This window comes from Odontesthes bonariensis, chromosome 20 (assembly GCF_027942865.1).
Source record: "Odontesthes bonariensis isolate fOdoBon6 chromosome 20, fOdoBon6.hap1, whole genome shotgun sequence".
NCBI classification, from domain to species: domain Eukaryota; kingdom Metazoa; phylum Chordata; class Actinopteri; order Atheriniformes; family Atherinopsidae; genus Odontesthes; species Odontesthes bonariensis.
The window spans coordinates 10,248,464-10,265,096 of record NC_134525.1 but is presented as its reverse complement, the minus strand read 5'-3'; positions in this window follow the sequence as shown (position 1 = coordinate 10,265,096).

Sequence of the window (16,633 nt, the reverse complement as noted above, 5' to 3'; positions counted from 1 at the left end):
CTACATCTCTACCAACCTTCCCCATCTCTGCTAAGCAAGAAAAAAAGTTTAAATGTTGTCCTAATTCAGCCAAATATTTAAACAGCCTATGTGTTATAACAATATGCTCAATAAAGTCTGGATAAGATAAAGAAATTTTAGAGAAAAAAGAGAACTTTATGCCAGAAAGCAATTCGCAAGAACGCCGAGAGAATTACAAAAGGTCTTATTCACATGTATCATAATGGCAATGTGTTCACTTTCTATGATTTCAACAATTCAGGAGCTGCTAGCTCGAGGAGCCAGGCTAACGCGGGGCTGCTAACTCGGCATGCGCTCCCAGAAGTAGTCCCGTTCCCGGGATTAGAGGTCTACAGCAGAAGCTACAAGCTCCACGAGTGCTAGCCCGGACATTAGCAAAGCAAAGCCTCAGCCAGGCCGCAAGCTGATCAGATGCTCGCTTGCCGCTGAAGCCGCCAGATTTGCGAGTGCAAGGCTAGCCCGAGAGCAAGCAAAGCGAAGTCTCGGCCAGGGAGAGCAAGCGTCTTGCTGCCTGCCACGGCTCACTGAGTGCGGCTCTTCACTCAGCCTAGCTTCCTCTGTGTTTTCCACCTCGCCTGTACCAGCTTCTTGTCAGCTTGTTAGGTCCTTTTTTTAATCTGCTCCTCACATCACATGCAAATTAGTTAAACAGCCCAACCTGCAAGAAGTCGGGATGGGTTGGTGCTGGTTCCTCCAAATAGTCTACAAAGCCCATACAGGCTGTCTGACCTCATCTTTAGGAGTTCGAGCAGTGCTGTGTTGAGTCAAAGTAGAACTTTTTAACACATACGTGTGCTATGGACATTTTAAGAATAATAAAAACTAGATATTTAGCGGAAGGGGAGTTTAAAACTTAATTTTTTAATCCCACTCCATCCACAAGCCTTCTCTTCTTCATTGCTCGAGAGCCATAAAATCTTGGGTTGACTCTGTGGATTGTAAAATGGTTTTAATTAGCATAAGCTGCAGCAGCCCACATAGCAGAGAGGTCAAAAGATCAAAACCATCACGTAACCTCTATGACTACTTTCTATGAAGCAAAACGCAGCGATGCAAAACATTTTAATTGTGTCTTATTGCTGGAAACTTCCTTATTTCTGAAAGTGAAGTGAAATATTGGTATATACAGATGGACCCCATTGTATTGGATTACACAGCCTACACTGTCCCATTACTTTTTCCAGCTTTCAGGGTCGTAACTCGTCCAAACACAACAAAAAGCAGTTTAATTTAAATCTAGTGAATCTAGAAACACCGCCGTCAATCCAAAAATGTAAATATTTACCCGAGAGCCTCGATTGGATTCACAGGGAATGACCTCGGTGGTCCTCAAAGGTAGCTGCAGCCCTGACGATAAGGAGAATTTCACAGCAATACCCCAGCCTGGCTGCATCCATTGTAACGTTTTTCGTCCAAAATTCTTTTGCTCCTCACTGCAGTCGGGGCAGCTCAATCAGCAGAACTCTTTGACAAGCGATACTCTGTTACCCTGCTGAGTGATGCAGAATTGAAGCTGCCAATCAAGAGGCAGGAGCCTGAAGCTAATCAATCCAAGCAGACCATGATGTGTTTTTTCCCTTCTCAGAGTATGAGCAGACTGACAGCTTGTTTGTTGGCTGGAATCACTCACTTCCTGCAGCCTGTATGAATCACAAATGTATTATAACACTCGTAAATGTCTCTTGCAGGCTCAGTTTAAAAAGGCCAGCTCGCTGCAGCTGCCCACCTTACATAAAGATGAGAAGTAAATGATACACATGGAGCGTTATTAACCCAACAACAACACTCCCTGTTGAGACTGTTAGTTTGGCAAGGAAATATACTTTCTTAAGCAGGGCTGCAAAACTGTTTACAAGCAGATGAAAATTTCAAACCCTGGCACCATGAAATGCCTCAGCTGTCAAGTTTATGTCACGCCAAAAAGATTGAAATTCAGAAAACTAAAGGGGATATTTCTGTGGAAATGTCCTGAATGCGGTTCCCCTTCTTCTCTCACGCATAATCACATAAAAAAAATCCCATTTTCATGTTTTATTTCCAAGGGAAATCAGGCAATTTAATAGAAAAAGTGTTCTGCTCTTGACTTAGATGTGTGCCTCTGGCTCTTATTTAATTAAAATTTAAAGAAATATTTTTGACTTTTGGAAATATGCGTACTTCCTCACTCAGAGTTAAAGGAGAAGCTCAGTGCATTTGGCTTAGTTTACATGTAGCAGCCATACTGAGGAGTTTAAACGCACAGTTTGTGCTCAGTTTAGACATAGCTTGCTGTGTCTTGCAACCTAACTGTCTCTTCTCTGTAGCTTCATATTTACCACACAGATCAGAGTATTCCTTTAACTTACAGCAACTATGTGTAGAATATCTACCGCCACAGTTCAACCACAAGAACCTTCTTCAGGGACTATAGAAGATACTCCAGGGTCTAAATTAAGCACCAGAATAATTCTGCCATTATAGTTCATTCTTGGGTGATTGTCCTTGCTTAAATTCATTAGATCTACATCACGAGAGAATCTGTCTTCCAAGACTTTGGACCAATCGGCATATTTCTCTCTGTAGAAAGAAAAGCGAAGTATTTAAGGTTTTTCTCGGGCCCAAAGTTTTTATTCCTCTACTGACTGGCTTTAACAAGAATTAGATTTCCCCAACAGACTCTAACTTTGTTGATCTGGTGGCCTGAAGGTAGTCTTTGCCATTTATTTGTTTCATTGGGTTTTTGGTCGATGTGTTGATCCACGAGCGATGGATCCTATTTGGGTGGTTAATTCATTGAGTTTATTTTCAGTGTATGTTTGGGTTTGCTTCTCATCTCACTGAGGTGATTTGGAGATCAGCACGGTGGTGGAGGCGTGCTATAAGGGCCTGGTGTCAGTGCTTATTTTTGTAAATCACAAGGTGCTGGAACGCATACAGAAAACGGTGCTGAAAACAACATACAAATGCCCTCTGACAATGCTGTGGGACTTACAAGCCTTAATTTAAAATAATATCCATGGTATAAATGTTATGACAATAATTTACAATTATTTTTAGGCTATACTGCACAGCACAGGCTGGCGGGCAACCTGACCTGCTGCTGCCGCGGTACCAGCCTCCTGCCCTGGCTTGGCTAGCTGTCGGTGAAGTTGGCTAGCTGTCGGTGAAGTTGGCTAGCTGTCGGTGAAGTTGGCTAGCTGTCGGTGAAGTCGGCTAGCTGTCGGTGAAGTCGGCTAGCTGTTGGTGAAGTTGGCTAGCGGTTGCGGTGCTAGTCTCCTGCTGCAGCCGACACCGGTTTTGCTCATCAGCATGACCGCTGCAACTGCCGCTGCAAATGCCGCTGCAAATTCAACCGTCTTTTTGACATGTTTGCATTGAAAAGGTAACTCTTTGTCCCTCTCTGCTGCTTGCTCCCCAGATGCCGCAAATTTCAAAAGTTTTTGTCTGCGGAGCGGGGTTTGATTATCAGTAGTTTTCAGTGCATCAACAACAGATCTCAGAGTCTTTCAAATGACGTCGTTTTATCTTAATAAACAACATTAAATTCATGGGATTTGTTCGGAATATTATTGTTGTATTTTATACATTTTTTAAAACTTTTTTTTAATATTAACATATTTTTCTATACGAAAGGTACCGGATCAGCCCAAATAAGTCCCGGAACACGGGCAGGCCAAAACCAAGAGGTACCGGATCCTGTTCCGGCAGGATCCGGTATAAATTAAGCCCTGCCTGTTGTGCTTATTTAGTTGACTGGCACTAACCAAGGGGCCTGGGGAGAGGGGGGAAAGAAGTTTAAGTTATTTTTTTTGCTTCATTAGTATCGGTTAATTTGGTTTGTTAAAGATGGCTAGTTGGAAGTAATCGAGTATATCTTGGGATAGTGTTTACCGCTACTATGTATTAAATGTCTTTAGGGGTCACAATTGTCGATGCACTCCTCGGGTTGACACTGAATGGTTGTGGTCATAGTTTTATATACTTGGTGAGGAATCTATGCATCTTGTCAACTATATAAAAAAAAGAATAAAATTAGATATCTGCCAATGTTGGAGTCCCAGGTTTAGTTTCTTTGGGTTGTACACGTTAGTGGACACCGCCATTCTGCATTCCCTAAGGTTTCATCCAATGGTTAAACCTCACACTTACCATTTTCTGACCACTTTCCAGGTGATTCTGTTTTCGTTGTTCGAGAGCCACGATAGTGTAAAAGTGATGTTTTGACACCGCTTTCCTGCTGCTGTACTGCTCATTGCCTTTCTAGCTTTGACCCAATTAACCCATTTCCAAAGCACAAAAGCACAATAATCAGCTGCACTACCTAAATTAAAACACATTATCACTGTCTTCTGCATAACTACCACGTACCGAACTGGAGAAAAGCAGTTTGTTATACAATTTGATGCAATAAAATGCAGTGGAAAGGAAAATGTTGCTTTTTTACATGTCAGTGGACCTACACCAGAACACAGTTTGTGTTGCAGGACTGATGCATATATCTGACTTTACGATTGGGAGTATGCAAGTGCAGTTAAAATTGATTTACTGTGCAGAGTCATACGGTGGATTTCAATTACCACCTTTGAAAACTATCGGTAATGTCCAGTCTGACTCGACCGATGGAGGCAGACATCTTGCTCAATAACAGTTTTTCAGTCAACAAGGGACAAGTAGCTGTTGAACGAAGAGCTCAGGAGAAATCAGGCAGGGTTTGCCAAGAGGGACTGAAGATCCAGACCTGATGTGAATTAATCATTTGTAATTTGCCTGTGAAAACGTGTGGCGTTTTCCAGCCAATTCGGTCATACATATGGAGGATTATCTCTCCAAATCATTACATAAGATGTAATTAGCGCTGGCTTTGAAGCCGGAGAAGAGTGGATCCAGACCATAGCAGAAGACACGACTGAAGACATGTGCAAAACGGTCATATGTCTTTGAATCAGAATCCTTTATGGTATAAAAGCACACGTTAAGCTTTATGTTAAGCGTTCATAGGTGGCCTTTAGCATCTGAATAAGGATATGCCTTTAAAAGTCACACCATACTGTCAAAGGGAAAGTTTCTATGTTTTTAAAAAGAAACTTCAGAATTAATTAAAAATCACATCAGAAGATGTCGAGGGATTCACTTCAAGGCTCAGGAAGGCCTCCCTTTTTCTGGTGAGGCACCCCTCAGTGAAGACAAGCCTGTTTTTCATCAAAGTGTGTTTTAATCTCAGCCTTCTCAGTGAGCCACGGACACATCTTTACAGGGAACCCACTGTCATTATTGTTTATTTCACTCCCTCCCGGTCTATCTTGGGCAAATTAAAACATGAAAAGATGATCAAATTTTTTTGTCCAACCACCTGAAAGGCGACGCTGCTGCAGTTCAAGTATGCTAAGTTCAAGTATGCTGTGTTCCGCATACTTCTCCTACTACTCATACTAACTTTTTGAGTTAGTATGCGAATTTGAGTAAGCGAGAAGTTCCCGGATGCATACTAGATTCGCCGAAATGTTGAGTATGCATCATGAGGTTACTACTCATACTCAAACTACCCAAGATGCAAAGTAACGTGACGTCGCCGATCGTCATTTCCTGTCAAAACGTCAGTTTCAAGCTAGCTACAACGAGGGTAGGTTCACTTCCTGTTTTCAAAACAAAAGCATCAATTGTATCGTAATGGCTTTCCCTATGATAAAAGGCAACGGGTATTTTATTTTGTCAAAATAACCGGAAGTGCATTGCTCACTACGGCTAGCTTTAGTAGCGCCGAATTCGTCGGAACAAAATCGTAAATAGCCGATATTTTGTCAGATTTTCAACACGTTGGGGATCTAAACGACTACTTTCTCGCCTGAAAATTTTTCAAATGTTGCTAAAGTTTACAGAGTTCAGAGCTTAAGCGAAATCAGCTTCAGGCCGGCTGATTTCGGCTCGGGCAGGAGCGAAATGGATTGTGGGTAAACGCTCTGCATACTCTCTGATCGATGAGTATGCAGTATGGAAATATGTAGTATGCGGTTTCGAACACAGCCTAAGACTTTCTCTTGAAGAGCAACATGCTGCATTCGTGCAAAACTATTCACAAGAGCTAATTCCAGAGAATACCACAATGCCTTCGGGTCAGGTTAGAAAGCTGAAGAAAGCAGGGAGCCCGACTGCTCAGCCCTGCCAGAAAATGATGCAGGGAGCATTGAGCTACTGGTCACTTCAATGCTGACTCCCTTTGAAGTAGGATTCTCTGTGGCTGGTAAAGCTGCTTCTTCAGGCCAGACCCCCAAGCACTGTTCTGTGTGTGTGTGTGTGTGTGTGTGTGTGTGTGTGTGAGCCACGAAATTATGTCAGCCTGACAATAAGCACATGCTGAAAACCTCAGCGCACACATAGAAATGAAAACAGGTCAGTTGCTTTTATGTATTCTCCTTTTCTAAATCCATGCTCACTGTGACAAAGCTGATATTTTGAGGACACGTTGTTCCACCACTACCAGTAACAGTACAGTATGGGTACAGCATAGAAAAGGAGCAACTGCTCTCTCGTCCAATACGGCGTAAATGTCAGATAATTTAAGGTTTTAAGAACCATCCTGAACATTTCCTATGATAAGAGCACTGGCTCCACAGAACAGCAATCCATGAAAAATGTGCAGCATTACACCTTCAACTTCTAAGATTCCTCATCTTCTTTTGTCCTTTGCAGACAGACTCCCTCCTCCTAAGCATGGATGATGACTTGTTCAGCTGCTCTTTGCTGGAGGGGCGGAGCTGCTCTACCTTTCTCTTTCAGAAAACGTTCTGTTGGATTCAAGCCGGATGAAACTCGGTCAGTTTTTTTCTTTTAGAAGTCTTGTGTGATCCTGGTGTCATTTTTGAAATTCATTCTTGTTACGCCTCTACGATGCAACGCCCTGATATACTGCTTTTCTGAATGACGTCTGCATCCGTGTTGTCATGGCAACGGTATTAGGAGGTGGACTGATCCAGGTAGGACACCATTGAAGGCTTTGGTGTAAAATGCATGGCCTGCCACTACTTGCTCCTAAAGTTCTCCTAAAAGGTTATTTACATCTTTATCTTGCAGTGAATTCAAGATAAACTTCATGATATTTATTTAGGGACAGAAAGTATTATCTTTAAAAAGGGAAAAAATTACTTTGTCCATCCATCCATCCATCCATTATCTGCAGCTTCTCCGGGGGTCGGGTCGCGGGGGCAGCAGCTTGAGCAGAGAAGCCCAGACGTCCCTGTCCCCGGCCACTTTCTCCAGCTCTTCCGGGGGGACCCCGAGGCGTTCCCAGGTCAGCCGAGAGACAATAGCCGCATTCCCACTGTAGGAACCTTTGGCAGTTCCTATAACCTTTTCAGGAACGGGGCCGTTTTTTCCTACATTTGCACATACAGGAACTCGGGACCACGGCCCTCTGTTCCTGGAACCATTTTAGCTCCTTCTCCTCAGCTGGGTCTGTTCTGGTTTCCATAGGAACACATCTGACGGAGGTGTTTGGTGGTTGGTAGCTCCGCCCCTTGTCATGTTGTCAGGCTGAAATGTTTCCTCATACGACACGGACACAACCGGCGCGTGTTTAATAAGTTAAACTGACACGTCGTCTCCTTTGTCTGCGGCGCTCTGCTCTCCTTCCTTCATGAAACCAAGAAGTATGGCCTGCTGCTCGATCCTTCGTCTCCTGACTCTCTCTGTGAGCTCTTCCAGCCTCCATGTTAGACGCCCGATGTGATCGTCCATGATTAATATCACCATCATGCAGACCATGAACACGGTGGCCTCCCCGCTCTCCATGTTAGCTTCTTGGTGTTTTTTTTTCTTCTCTCCTTACTTTTCGTGGGTTTTGTTTTGTTTTGTTTTGTTTTGTTGTTGAATGTGGCGCTAAAGTAACACGACACTGTCGCAGGCGGTTGCGTCCCATCAGTCCCTATCAGGTCCCGACTCGTGCGAATGCAAACTGAAACAGTTCCGCTGGGGAAGGACAGTTATCAGAACGAAATTCAAGGAGGAACGTTCTTAGTGTAGCTGCCCCTAACGCTTTTCTTCTGTTCAGAATTAAGCCACGCATCGACTGATGCTTGATGAGAGTGATGTTTTATTGTCTCCAAGGATATGTTATGTCTTCAGACACCAAGTACACCAAACACCAACACCAAACAACGTGAAAAACTGAAATGAAACAAATATTACAGTCTTAGCGTCGTCATCTTCTCAACAAATGAATATCTTAGGCCGACATATTTTACCGTCCGTGAATGTCCATGTGGCCTAGATGAAACTTAAATATAAATCTACAGAGTATATAAACATGACATAAACATAAAATGTACAGCAAATACAGTTTCTCATACCGTGTGCGCCTTCTGACCGGAAAATCAGGAGCTGCTAAGGTTTTACGAACAAACTGTTGCACACATCTTGCTCCCTGAGCAGCGCAGGTCCAAAAGACTGAACACACGTCTTCACAACTACTTATTAGGTTAACGTCATTAAGTCATTACTATTCACATTTTACCCAATTATATAAGAAATAAAGAAGGAATAATGATATACAAATATCTTAAACCAAAACTATTGCAAGAAAATAATATACAAAAATATTAATGCAGCAAATAAATTGGCACTCTTTTCCAGCGACAGCTACACTGCCACCAAAATTTCAGAGATTTAAGTTACCTATTTTTGAACTTGGAATTAAATCTTGGAATTTTAGCCCAAAATAACAAAACAGCTTTCTCTCATATTCTTGTGTAAGATCTTAAACACTTAAGATCAGCATTAAGTGTAACTCATATGGCTCATATGCACCTAAGGATTGAATCATGTCGCCTAGTTCCTGTTTAGTGCACTCTTGCTTTAATTTGGTCCTAATAAACTGAACCTCAGCCTTAAAGTTAACATAACCATACATTAACTTCTTTTCCTTTAGAGCTCTCCTCTTTCACGTATTGAACTCCTTTTTCAGTTTGATGCTTCTCTCTTTCAGATCGCCTCAATGGTTGTTCAGACTGAAGTGTTGGTTTGAGACCTATTTTATGAATTTGAAGATCTGCATTAATTTCCGCTATGCGCTCTTCAATGCCTTCTCTTTCTGATTCTTCAAGTTCAGTGTCTAATTTTGCCTCTAAGTCTGTCCTTTCTTTTTCCAGAGCCTCAAGTACTCCTTCTAGGACACTTCTATCTGTTTTGTCCTCTGCCATTTTGCTCAACACTTGCAACTCAATGTAAATAATAAATCTTCCAATGTTAAGTAAACTACTCAACCAGAACCATGGAACCGTCATGAAAATACACATTCACAAATAGAAAACAAGTTACATACTGTTCAATTTACCAGCTGTCAAAATGTAACTTTTTTTTTCTTTTTCTCCTTTTTTTTCTTTTCTCAACAAAGGAGAAATAAATATGCAGTTCCATCTGTCCAGTTCAATCACCTATAATCAAGTTGGAAATACACAGTCTGACCTGTTATCCGTTGCAATAGTAGGCTTACTCGTCAGCTGAATTGTCCCTGTGCACCGTCTTCTTCTTGCGCTGTGCCCTTTTCCCGCGTTGGTTTGCTGCTAGCGCAGCCTCGCTGAATAGATGCCAGAAGGAATAGGCAGGTCCTCGCGCGGGCCTACAACACCAAGCCAACGCTCTGGAAACGCAGGCCCCCGGATCTTCACAGGATAGCTGACGCACCCCGTTGTTCCCTGTCGTGGGTCGTTTCGCTTCCATCCATCGAACCTCGAAGCTTCAGCAGGAGCACGCTCTCGTCAGGTGGATGTTGCGTTTCACTCGGTCGAGACACCTCTCCCTCCTCAACGCATTCTTCACTTAATCCAGACGGTTTCACTGGCCTGGAACTCCACGTCTTTCTCTCCCCTCGAAGGACATTTTCTCACTCCCCTCGGAGAACACGTTTTTCACTGTAGCTGCCCCTAAAGGCGGTAGCATGGTTGCCGCGTCTGTCACGGCGGTGTCGCACCGTGACGTCAAAATGACGTTTCAGGCCTGGCGCTTCCCTTGAAAAGACGGCGCAGCACGTTGTCGTGCACCAGTAGATTTTTGTAACTTGGCGGCGCCGAGCACAACGAACCGGATGGACCGATGAGAGACCACGCTCAGTGAGGAGGTGCGTTTGTACAGACAGCTGTACGAAACTGCAGGGAAACAGCACAGGGAGCACGTAAACTCCCAAAACTGGTGCACAGAGATGGGCAGAACTTTGGGGAAAGAGGGAGAGTTCTGTAAGAATGTGTGGAAGAAGCTACGGGAGAGATACGTGAAGGCCAAGAAGAGGGCAGAGACTCTGTTGATGCCGGGGGCTTCAAACCTTCACCTCTATTAACTGAATTAAAAAATTAAAATGATCCGAATACTGCAGCAGTATCATTAATTACAGTATTCTTGCTCTTGACAGTGGCATTGTTTTCTTCTCCACTTTCGTGGTTGTAGAGTAGAGGTAACCTTCACGTAGCAGCGCCACCTCTGTGACGGAGAAAATTGCAACTACTGGCGCGCAACGACTTGCGCCACTATATAGGGTCCTATGGCGGGCACGAACTCGTGACGTCATCAACACCGCTCGCGCGAGCAGACGCGGCAACCATGCTAGAGCCTTAACGCTTTTCTTCTGTTCAGAATTAAGCCACGCATCGACTGATGCTTGATGAGAGTGATGTTTTATTGTCTCCAAGGATATGTTATGTCTTCAGACACCAAGTACACCAAACACCAACACCAAACAACGTGAAAAACTGAAATGAAACAAATATTACAGTCTTAGCGTTGTCATCTTCTCAACAAATGAATATCTTAGGCCGACATATTTTACCGTCCGTGAATGTCCATGTGGCCTTCATGAAACTTAAAGCGGCACTATGCAACTTTTTCATGGTCATAAAATTGCTTGGCAATCATCAGATACCTTGGCTGACCTGTTCTGATGAAAACGGTGACATTTCCATCTCCATCTGGTGGCCCTAGCCCGAAACAGCGCTTGCAACTTTGCCTGTGGCGCCGCGTGCTTTGTTTACCTCTGGAAGTCTCGCGACACACGAGAGCCGAGAACTACTGCTTCACGGCAGGTCTAAAGGGCTCTGAGCCGAGCCAGGGAGCCTGATAAGACACACCTCTCTCCATTAGCTGTCGACGGCTAAATTGAATGTGGTTAGCTTCTAGAGTAGTAATATATAATATGACTAGACTGTCGCCTTATTTTCTACGGAGCTCCCCCTACAGCTTTGGGGTGTGTATTGCATGGTAAACAAACCCCGTATTACTGAAAGTTGCATAGTGCCGCTTTAAATATAAATCTACAGAGTATATAAACATGACATAAACATAAAATGTACAGCAAATACAGTTTCTCATACCGTGTGCGCCTTCTGACCGGAAAATCAGGAGCTGCTAAGGTTTTACGAACAAACTGTTGCACACATCTTGCTCCCTGAGCAGCGCAGGTCCAAAAGACTGAACACACGTCTTCACAACTACTTATTAGGTTAACGTCATTAAGTCATTACTATTCACATTTTACCCAATTATATAAGAAATAAAGAAGGAATAATGATATACAAATATCTTAAACCAAAACTATTGCAAGAAAATAATATACAAAAATATTAAAGCAGCAAATAAATTGGCACTCTTTTCCAGCGACAGCTACACTTAGAATGGCGTTCTTCTTAGAACTGCTCTGTCCGAATGCGGCTATAGTCTCTCCAACGTGTCCTAGGTCTTCCCCGGGGCCTCCTCCCAGTGGGACGGGCCCGGAACACCTCACCGGGGAGGCGTCCAGGAGGCATCCTAACCAGATGCCCGAGCCACCTCACCTGGCTCCTCTCATTGCGGAGGAGCAGCGGTTCTACTCCGAGCCCCTCCCGGATGACCGAGCTTCTCACCCTATCTCTAAGGGAGAGCCCAGACACCCTGCGGAGGAAACTCATTTCGACCGCTTGTATCCGCGATCTCAATCTGTCGGTCCCTGCCCACTGCTCGTGACCATAGGTGACCGTAATCGAGAGCTTCCACTTCTGGCTCAGCTCCTTCTTCACCACAACGGGCCGATGCAAAGCCCGCATCACTGCAGACGCCGCACCGATCCGCCTGTCAACCTGCCGCTCCTCACTTGTGAACAAGACCCCGAGATGAACTCCTCCACTTGGGGAAGGATCTCATTCCCAAACTGGAGAGGGCGTTCCACCCTTTTCCAGCTGAAGACCATGGTCTCAGATTTGGAGGTGCTGATTCTCATCCCAGCCGCTCCAGTGAGAGCTGAAGGTCACGGCCCGACGGCGCTAACAGAACCACATCATCCGCAAAAAGCAGAGACCTGATTCTAAGGTCGCCAAACCGGACCCCCTCAACACCCTGGCTGCACCTAGAAATTCTGTCCATAAAAATGATGAAATTACTTTGTGTTGCTTGAAAAACTGGGATATATTTCAGGGCTTTGGGTGTTGGGAAAATGTAGTTTGTTTGGGCTCAAAAAGGAAATGCAAATATGATCCAAAAACCAATTAAAACATTTGAATAACATTTGCCTTTCAATACAGACAGTAAAGTCACGGCTTTATCGAGCCTCGATTCGACAGGGGACACGCAATATAATTAAAATTCATACACTTAGCGCCGGTGTGAACGGGGTAATGTCTCTACATAACTAAGAGGGAGTCATTAGATGTGATAATCACACTATGTAGTGCGATTTCCTCAACATCTAAACAAGGTACACAAAGCACAGGTTTGTATATAAAGTCTATGCAGCATATATGACTATCCCAATTATGAGTGAATTATCTGGAGGAGGAGTTTGTAAAGCAGTAATCCGGCCCCAGGAAGCCACAGCTCAGAGTTCCTCAGCTGTTACAAGAACACAGGGAATCAATGAGATATTTTGATGTGAACTGCAGATGAACTTGCGCTTGTTTATGGATTCTAATTAGGGCCAAATTGTCTCGTGAATTTATGCAAACCTCTCAAACAAAACCGAGTGCATCACAGATGGAGCTGGGGGAATAGGGCCAGTGGTATTCACAGTGGAAGAGGTCTGTGCTCCTCTGCCAAAACTCTGCGTGACGTTAAGTACACAGCTGCATGCTTATCTCTGCACTGTGTCTCATATCTTTCAGTCTCTTTTCAGAGCTTCCTACTGGATGCTGCCACGAGCGACTCTACAAACTCATCTTCTTTTCCCTTGCTTCACAGAGACACGTCAGCCGCAGAAGCTGACAAGATGTAGAACTCAGAGCGTGAGATGCAAGTTTGCCAATTTGAATAATGTGCACAGAGGAGAACGGGGATTCTTTTCCAGACTCTTTGATGTGTTCGCCGTGAAAAGATGACTCCTGAAAGCATCCGATTAAAACCCCAGACTCTGAAATATTGGGAAGAAAAAAAACTAACATTGCAAGAGTTGTAATCTCACTCTGCAAAGACCGAAACCACAACACTGGCAGTAAATGATGTATCAGCCATGGTGGAATGTTTAATTTGGCAGCCTCAGAGAAAATCACATGTCACTCTTTGAGACTGGGGAATCAGACTAGATGGCTGCTTGTTGGCTTCTTTGCAGAGTCAATGTGTTTTGTTTCACAAGCCAATATCTGCATGGCTGTATCAGCAAATGGGAAAAAACTCAACTAAATCAATTCTAGCAGAGGCGAAACTGAGATGGCAGCAGCGAACGGGACCGTTGTGGGGTTTCAATTGACTGCATGTTAGATTCATGCTGTTCTTAAACAGGTTGTGTAATCTTCATCCCTTTTCCTGTCACCTCTCATAAAAGTGTGAGCTTTTGAAATTCAAATTGTCCTCTTGGATCCTGAAATTAGCATCTTGAGATATTCATGCAAAGCTTCAGAACTTGTATTGTGCACCTGCGAGGGGTTGAACAGGTGCTACATTTCCACATATTATTTTTGTTAGTTTTTCATTGGTACTTGGCAGCAGATCAGTAAGTCTTTAATATCACAAATTACCATTTTCACTGAGGATTCATCAAAATGTGATATCCTCGAGACTCACACAGTAGTGCCCTTAAAGGAATTACCGGCTTAGGACAATTCCAGTTTACAATAACTTGTATGGCATTTATGAGATCACACAAATTGTAAAAAAAGCCAAGAATATAGCCTGATTATTCAAATGACTTCACTTATACTCGTCTTTTATGTAATAGGATGAGAAGACATATTATAATAGAAACAGTTAAAGCAGAACCCTTCCTTTCTGCTGTGCTCATATAAATACTTTAAGAGGAATGAATGACTGAACGTGTACTATTGCACTGTTAGCTCAGAGCTGCCGTGTTGTTGTGATCCGGGGCTATCGGGGGCCTTATAGGAAGCTTTCTACACGCGTCTACTGCAGCACAGCTCATTCACTAAGGCCGTCCATCATACTCAAAGTCGTCGTTCACATCGCCAAAATGATAAATATCCTGCCATGTTGCACAGAACTAGCAGCAGCAAACTCCGTGTAAAGGTAGCCGACTGTCACAGAGCACGGAGTGAATGAGCTGTGCTGCAGCGGCGCGCTTCGATGACGTCATCCCATTAGACGCAAATGTAGAAAGCCCCCGATCTTAAAAAATCTTAAAAAATATGGGTATGAAAACCAAAAGAACAGGAGTGGATATCATTTTTAGCCCTCAGTGGTGCTATAACAGACAACAATAACAGTTTGTTATAAAATCCACCTTTAACTGAGTTTCCTTTACCTGTCACATGGAAAGTGGAATATGATCAATCCAAAAGCTTGCAGGGCAGACTCTATTAAAACTGCCTAAACCTAACAGAAAACAGAGTTTATTATGATTATTTTTTAAGTATTCAAACAACTGAGTCAGGTATAAAACTGCGGCTGAAAAAATTAAATGATATCTAAAAATGTATTACTCTCTGGGATAGCAACATCAGCTGTCATGGTAACTAACTACCTCTGCATCAAATGGAAAACTAAATATTTGGATTTTTCTATATTCAAAGAACAATCTGGAGTAACGTGACATGAATAAAGATATGTTGTTATTAGTATGGATCCTAATCCTTGGTGACTTGTTGGAATTTGCATATGTTAGATTTTCCCACCTGTCTTCTGTTGTTTTCAGTTGATGGAACATATGAGAATGCAAATGTCCCAAGTGATAGATATTTGTTAGGATTCAGTTTAAAAGAGGGTTCAAAATGCTCGAGCCAAACTGTCAGGCTGTGAAAACAACAAGAAAGCCTCACTGGCAAACTGATACGGGACCACAGAAAGTCCAGGCAGGCAACTACAAGTCCAAAAACCAGGAAACAAAAGTAACAGTGACACACAAGGTATGTAACATCAAAACTAAAAGCCCAAAACAATGACAGAGAAGATACTCAAACAAATAAAAGAATGAAAACACACAAGTATAAAGCATTGTTGTGCACAGTAGGGAAACAACAGATGTCTGTTCATGCAGGCAGCTATTCAGGACAGCATACAGTTGTAAACTCCAGTGAAAGGTATTACAATGCAACCATTAACCAGTTTCAAGAGAAGTATCCGCCATGATGCATGGCAGGAGCTTCCATGTTGCACAGAGGCAGGTTGTTGGCCTGAAGTTGGATGGAACTGCCCCCCAGAACTGTCCCACCCTGGGTTAACCAGTCTGGGTGGTTCCCATCCATAAGCAGTTGATTCATTTGTGCTGCTAGGCATTCATTGATTGCAGTTAATTTCTTAAGCGATTTGGTATGTATCATGTGAAGACCTGGTGCAATCCAACTCTTCATAATGGAGACTCTTTCTTGGATTTCTGCCACTGTTTTAGTTTCTAGTTCAGTTATTGCTCATTCTCAGCCTTGGGAAGGTTTATCCTGCCACACTCTGGATGGTTCAGTGGAGAATATCCTGGTTATTCTCCCGAAGCTCTGGTAGCTGGTTAACGACCCTCTGTGTTGCCTTGATCTTGGTCTCCAACCTTCGTCTCCATGGGGGGTATTGCCCCTTACTGCTCACTCCTTGTGTTGTTTATCTTGTAGCCAAGCATCTCACTGCAGCTGTGGCGTATCCCGGCTTATTGGTCTCTGCAATGGCGTTAACGCATTAATTATTTAACGGCGATAAATATTTTATCGCGCATTAACGCATGTTTTAAAAAAAAAAAAAAAAAAAACTATTTTGAGGGCTATTGTGCCTTTAATGGATAGGAAAGTTCAGAGAGACAGGAAGCAGAGGGCAGAGAGAGGGGGAACGACACGCAGCACAGGGCCGTCCTATTCGGGACTCGAATCGGCTCCAGCGAGGACTATAGCCTCTTGTACATGGGGCGCCTGCTCAACCCACTACGCCACGGACCCAACCCTGTTTTATTGTTTATTTTATTATTGTAAAAGTCTGTTGCTCACAGGCTTTTATTTTGTAAAAGTCTGTTGCTGTCTGCTGCGGAACCGGAAAAGAAAGTAATCGGCGGATCCACCAAACATGGAGAGGGGTACGGAACTTTTACTCGGCCTTTTTCATTTTAAAGTTCTTCCAGGCAGCGGAGTCGACAGAACCAAAGTCATCTGTAAACACTGCCAAGTTGAATTGTCTTCTCAGCGTAGTAGTTCCAGTCTAAAATATCACTTAAAGGCAAAACACACAACTGATAGCAGCAAGTCATTCAAGGAAACAGACAGTG